This window comes from Triticum aestivum, chromosome 7A, assembly GCF_018294505.1.
Source record: "Triticum aestivum cultivar Chinese Spring chromosome 7A, IWGSC CS RefSeq v2.1, whole genome shotgun sequence".
NCBI classification, from domain to species: Eukaryota; Viridiplantae; Streptophyta; class Magnoliopsida; order Poales; family Poaceae; genus Triticum; species Triticum aestivum.
The window spans coordinates 622,807,558-622,814,020 of NC_057812.1; the positions used below are offsets into that span (position 1 = coordinate 622,807,558).

Genomic DNA, 6,463 nt, shown 5'->3' on the forward strand with positions numbered 1-6,463 from the left:
TTACAAGGTTAATTATGGTGGGGTGCACACATTTTTATAAAGTGCCTGAATATTTTAAAATGAAATAAAACAGAAGAGAAAATAAATTAAGAAAAGAAAAATAAAACAAAGGAGAGGGAAACCCCCCCTGGCCAAACTGGGCCAAGCCCACCTGGCCCAGCCGGCCAGCCCCTGGCCCGGCCCACCCCCTCACTCCCATAACCCCCCCCCCGGTCGGCGGAAACCCTAGCCGACACCCCATCCCCCCCCCCGATCCCCTTCTCCTCCCTCCCCCGTCGATCTGGATCGGGATCCGCCCGATCCCGTCGCCCCACCCCACCGGCGCTCGTCCTCCTCCCCTCCTCCCCGACCGGCCGCGCAGGACGCCCGAACCTCCTCTGCTCGGTCGAGGCCCCCCTCCTCTTCCCCCTCGTTCCCCTCCGTACCCGAGCGCCCCCGTCGCGGATCTCGTCGCCGGCGCCCCTCCGGTGACCAAATGGTCACGGGGCCGAGCCCCTTGTGCTCAGCGCGTCGCGCAGCCCCCTGGCCTTCCCGTTAGCCCCGTAGCGCGATCCCGACGCGGTCCCGAATCCCACCGCCCCTCCGCCGCGGGAACGCTCCCGGAGCTCCCCAACGCCGGCCGCCGACGTGGCCGACCTGGGGCCACCCCTGGGTCACTGACCCGTGGGCCCTAGGGGCCCGGCCGACCTGTTGACCTGGTCAGCCTTGCTGACTGGACCGGCCAGGCCACTGACCGCAGCCCCCCCCCCAGAACGTTAAAAATAAAAATAAATGATAATTAAAATATTAATTAATTAAGTAAGTAAATACTTAATTTAATTAATCCTGATTAATTAACCTAATGGCTAATTAACCTAATTAACTATTGTTAATTAACTAACAGAGTATGACGAACGGGACCCACCTGTCAGGTTGACCAAGTCAACCCTGTTGACTGCTGACGTCAGCATGACATCATGCTGACGTCATAAGTTCATTTTCGAATTAAATAATTAATTAATTAAATTCCAGAAATTAATAAAATCTTTAGAAAATCACATATTTTAATCCGTAACTCGGATTAAAATCTTTTCAACATGAAAGTTGCTCAGAACGACGAGACGATTCCAGATGCGCAGCCCGTTCGTCCGTCACGCGTCCCTAACATAGTGAACCTGCAACATTTCACCTCCGGTCCATCTGTCCGAAAACGCAAAACACCGGGGATACTTTCCCGAATGTTTCCCCCTTCACCGGTATCGCCCATCCCTACGTTAGGTCACCCCTAGCACAACGTATTGCCGTGTCTTGCTTTGTGTTACATTTGATTGCTCCGTTATTTATTGTGTTCCCCCTCCGTTACTTCTTTCCGGTAGACTCCGAGACCGATGTTGATGCCCCTGTGGTCGACTACGTCACCGACGACCCCTCTCTCTTGCCCGAGCAACCAGGCAAGCCCCCCCCCCTTTGATCACCAGATATCGCCTATTCTTCTCCATACTGCTTGCAATAGAGTAGTGTAGCATGTTACTGCTTTCCGTTATTCCTATCCTGATGCATAGCCTGTCCTTGCTACTACTGTTGTTACCATTACCTGCTATCCTACTGCTTAGTATAGGATGCTAGTGTTCCATCAGTGGCCCTACACTCTTGTCCGTCTGCCATGCTATACTACTGGGCCGTGATCACTTCGGGAGGTGATCACGGGCATATACGATATACTTTACACAATTACATTACCTGTGATACTGTTCGGAGATGGGGGCTGAAGGGGCAGGTGGCTCCATCCCGGTAGAGGTGGGCCTGGGTTCCCGACGGCCCCCGACTGTTACTTTGTGGCGGAGCGGCAGGGCAGGTTGAGACCACCTAGGAGACAGGTGGGCCTGGCCCTGTTCGGCGTTCGCGGATATTTAACATGCTTAACGAGATCTTGGTATTTGATCTGAGTTGGCTACGAGCCTATACGCACTAACCATCTACGTGGGAGTAGTTATGGGTATCCCGGCGTCGTGGTATCAGCCGAAGCACTTCAGACGTCAGCGACGGAGCGGCGCGCGCCGGATTGGACTGGAACGCCTGCTAGGCTAGGTCTGCTTCCGGCCGCCCACGCAACGTGTAGGTGTGCTCAAGGCGATGGGCCCAGACCCCTGCGCGCTTAGGTTTAGACCGGCGTGCTGGCCTCTCTGTTGTGCCTAGGTGGGGCTGCGACGTGTTGATCTTCCGCGGCCGGGCATGACCCAGGAAAGTGTGTCCGGCCAAATGGGATCGAGCGTGCTGGGTAAGTTGGTGCACCCCTGCAGGGAAGTTAATCTATTCGAATAGCCGTGATCTTCGGTAACAGGACGACTTGGAGTTGTACCTTGACCTTATGACAACTAGAACCGGATACTTAATAAAACACACCCTTCCAAGTTCCACAGACAACCCGGTGATCGCTTTTTCACAGGGCGACGAGGGGAGGATCGCCGGGTAGGATTATGCTACTGCGATGCTACTGGAGATGCTACTTGGAGATGCTACTTGGAGATGCTACTTGGGGGACTTCAATCTACTCTCTTCTACATGCTGCAAGACGGAGGCTGCCAGAAGCGTAGTCTTCGACAGGATTAGCTATCCCCCTCTTATTCTGGCATTCTGCAGTTCAGTCCACCGATATGGCCCTTTACACATATACCCATGCATATGTAGTGTAGCTCCTTGCTTGCGAGTACTTTGGATGAGTACTCACGGTTGCTTTTCTCCCTCTTTTCCCCCTTTCCCTTTTACCTGGTTGTCGCAACCAGATGCTGGAGCCCTGGAGCCAGACGCCACCGTCGACGATGATTCCTACTACACTGGAGGTGCCTACTACTACGTGCAGGCCGCTGACGACGACCAAGAGTAGTTAGGAGGATCCCAGGCAGGAGGTCTGCGCCTCTTTCGATCTGTATCCCAGTTTGTGCTAGCCATCTTATGGCAACTTGTATAACTTATGTCTGTACTCAGATATTGTTGCTTCCGCTGACTTGTCTATGATCGAGCACTTGTATTCGAGCCCTCGAGGCCCCTGGCTTGTATTATGATGCTTGTATGACTTATTTATGTTTTAGAGTTGTGTTGTGATATCTTCCCGTGAGTCCCTGATCTTGATCGTACACATTTGCGTGCATGATTAGTGTACGATTGAATCGGGGATGTCACATAGAAGAACCCTCTGCCCCTTTCACGTGTGAGTCTTTTGCTCTTGAGTTCTGCTCAACACTGAGATGACCAATGACATCCTCAACAGAGAATTCACGTCTCAAGTGCTTGAGAGAAGTAGCAAAGTTCCTCCAACTAGGAGGGAGTTTTACAATAATGCGACCCGCGAATAACTTGTCCGGTAACTCACACTTCAGGAGCTCCAGCTCCTTAGCAATGCACTGTATCTCATGAGCCTGGTCCAATACAGAATGGTTATCAACCATCCTGTAATCATGGGCTGCTCCATGGCATACAGCTCACTGCCAGCATCAGTTGCGCCGAATTTGACTTCGAGCGCATCCCACAAGTTTTTGAAAACACCCATATGAATATAGGCGTCAACCAACTTGTCTCCAATCACACTTAGAACTGCTCCCAGAAAGATTGTGGTTGCCTCCCTAAATGCCTTCTCCTGTTCAGGAGCAATCGTTTCTGTGAGGGACACACCACCAGCCCAGAACACGTTCATCGCTGTGAGCCACAAGGTGGTCCTAGTCTGCCAACGCTTAAAATGTGTCCCGGTAAACTTTTCCGGTTTCAGAGTAGCAGCAAAGCCTTGAATCGAAAAGTGCTTAAAATAAGGTTTTTGGATTGTTGGAAATATTAGCACTTTTCCGATTAGACTTATCCACGAGTAAACTGTAAGCATGACATAAAAGGTATGCATCTCATAGCGATACCTAAGCATACTAGCGCGTGCAGAACATAAAGCCGAACCTTCTATGAGCAACACATATACGGCTAGCATAAGTACGAGTAAACGAGGGATAAACAGATCATACCCTCCGATTGGCCAGGCCAACGCGGCGGCTGCAGCAGCAGCCTCAGCGTCGTCCGTGGCCTTCTTCTTAGCGGTGACGTCGTCGGCCATGGTGTCGATGTAGAGGAAGTAGTGGAAGCAGAGGCGAACAGAGTTGGGGACGGATCGGGAGCAGTCGCGTCGAGACGCTCCCCAAAAATCTTATTGCCGTTCTCCCGGGCAGGATCTCGAACGACAGGGTTCCGGAGGCACCTGCTCTCCCGAGCAGCTGTGCACGCAGTCGTCGGGGTGGGATCGCCGGAAGCAGCATAGAGTGAGGAACAGTAGATGACGGCTAGGTCGCACGAGAGGGAGTGAGTGAACCGAACTTGGTTACTTCACTGGCCAGAGCCTTCTTATATAGTCCGTAAGGAAGAAAGTCGTGGGCCTTGTCGAGGCCCACGACCGAGTCGGCCCACTCCCGGCGAGGGAGTCATTGTTCCCAGCAACGCAAGTCAGCCCACCGCCCAACGTCTTGGACAGTGGCCCACATTTTAGTGACTCGTTAATTAATCCTTGATTAATTAATTCATTCCTGAGCGGCAAAAATAAGCTTCGGCTCATTCCGGCAACCCGCGGCGCGCGCGCGTCGAGACTAGGCGGACGGTGGAGGAGGAGCGCGCGTGTACCACTCATTTTCCCAAGCTCACAATGACAAGTGGTAGAGCAGCCCTTATAAAGCGGTCTCAACTCTCCTCAACTAGCAAGGTGGGACTAAACTTCTCACCACCAGCCATCTCATACATGGGCCTCAAGATTAACCAAGGATTAGTGTCTTATATGGGCCTAAGCCCATCCATAATCCAACAACGAGATCATAGATTTCACCAAGAGTACGCACATACTTATTGTGGAAACCATCACTGCTGCCAGCAACCTATCTATCGGCTGCCAACTTCTCGCTAGTCGGATCCGGACTATATATGCAATTTTAGCTTTAGAAATATGCAACCAAAAAACTACACATTAATTCAATGCCTAAAGTGCTGCATATATTCTTTTTATGCAGCTCGACTTGACTGTGCAACTTGGTTGAAATAGAAAAGGACAAATCCCAAATTCTGGGTGGACTTAGGGAATAATAAATCTGTTTCATTTGAATCAATAAAGCTTGCTCAATACATGAGGGGAGAAAAGGGAAATGCATGACCTACACATGCGATGCAAAGTTGTAGAGATCAATCGTACACAGTACACGATACAACATGCACATGTCAGAACGTGAGACCTGATCCCTTGAACTTCTCAGCGACAAGTTGGCCCATTCTAGCTGCCATGTCCTTGCTCATGTGGTTCACCCAATCTCCAACCTCCCCTTTCCTAAACAGCGAAGAGGGATTAACAACGAGCTTAACTCCTGCATGCTCAACTTCAACACGATCTGCCCGATTGGGGTCGACGCTGCTAAGTGAAGTGAAGCCGCATAAATCAGCTACTTGCTCCACGACTCCGCCGCTTTCCTCCTCACGGGTGAACGGGACGCCGAGGAAGCTTGCTAGCTTCCTAATAACCTTGGGTGTGTCTGACATAATCTCCTCATACCTTAGAAACATCACCTCTCGTGGTCTCGCCAAACTTTCTTTCCAGTACTCGAGATAGCGATCCCAGAAAGGATCGTAAGGCGTGCACCCCTCGGAGAACATTGCGAATGCTTCATCCATACCTAGGGATATACCTTGGTGCAACTTCTTCTCAAAGTGCCACCTTGAGAGAAATGCGTCTTTGGGCTCCCGGCAGACGCACACGATCCGGCAGCCGAGGGTGGAAACTGCGGGTGGGAGCAGGGGGAGCGGCAGGTGGGTGGAGAGCAGCCGCGGAGAGGGCAGCATCTCGGCTCTGTCGAGGTCTCCCGGCAGTAGCGCGACGAAAGGCACAAGTTGATGAGGACCCACCGTGAGCAGCGGGTGGTCGGCGAAGGTGTAGCGAGATCTGTTTAGGACGGTAAACAGGAGGGCCTTCAGCCAGGTGGTGCCGCATTTCGGATGCGCGGCGAGGATGATGTCGTCGGGGCTGGGCTTGAGCTTGTCCTGGACAGCCATGGCATCGTTGAGGCAATGTGGTCTGATCCAGCAGTTGTTGTAGAGGAGGAGTGGCGTGGACCATCCTTCTCTGGTTGGAAGTGTTGCTATGAGATTTTCGGTATGGGTTTTGGATGACACGGCTTCAGATGGACGAGTTTCTGAACTCTCCATGGCCTCGGAATGAAGGTGTGCCATGGCTGGGGTTGGGCTGTTTATATATGTTAATGGTTTCAGGGTGTCATATAACAGTGACCAGCCAACAACTCGCATTGTCTTTTGCAATAATGTGAATGTACAAAAAGAGGGAAAAGTAGCCACGAGAATAGCGAGCTGTGTTTTATTAATTCTCTCCCCAACAGCTCCTACCAACCACGTGATCCACGGATATTAGCTATATGTTCATTACGATGGCAAAGCTGAACTAGGAGAAATTTCAAGCGTG

General features: G+C 51.7%; 1 pseudogene; it reads right to left on the reverse strand.

The window, feature by feature from the left end:
• Positions 1-5,076: 5,076 nt before the first annotated feature.
• LOC123148728 (cytosolic sulfotransferase 17-like) lies at positions 5,077-6,216 on the reverse strand (annotated as a pseudogene).
• Positions 6,217-6,463: the final 247 nt, after the last annotated feature.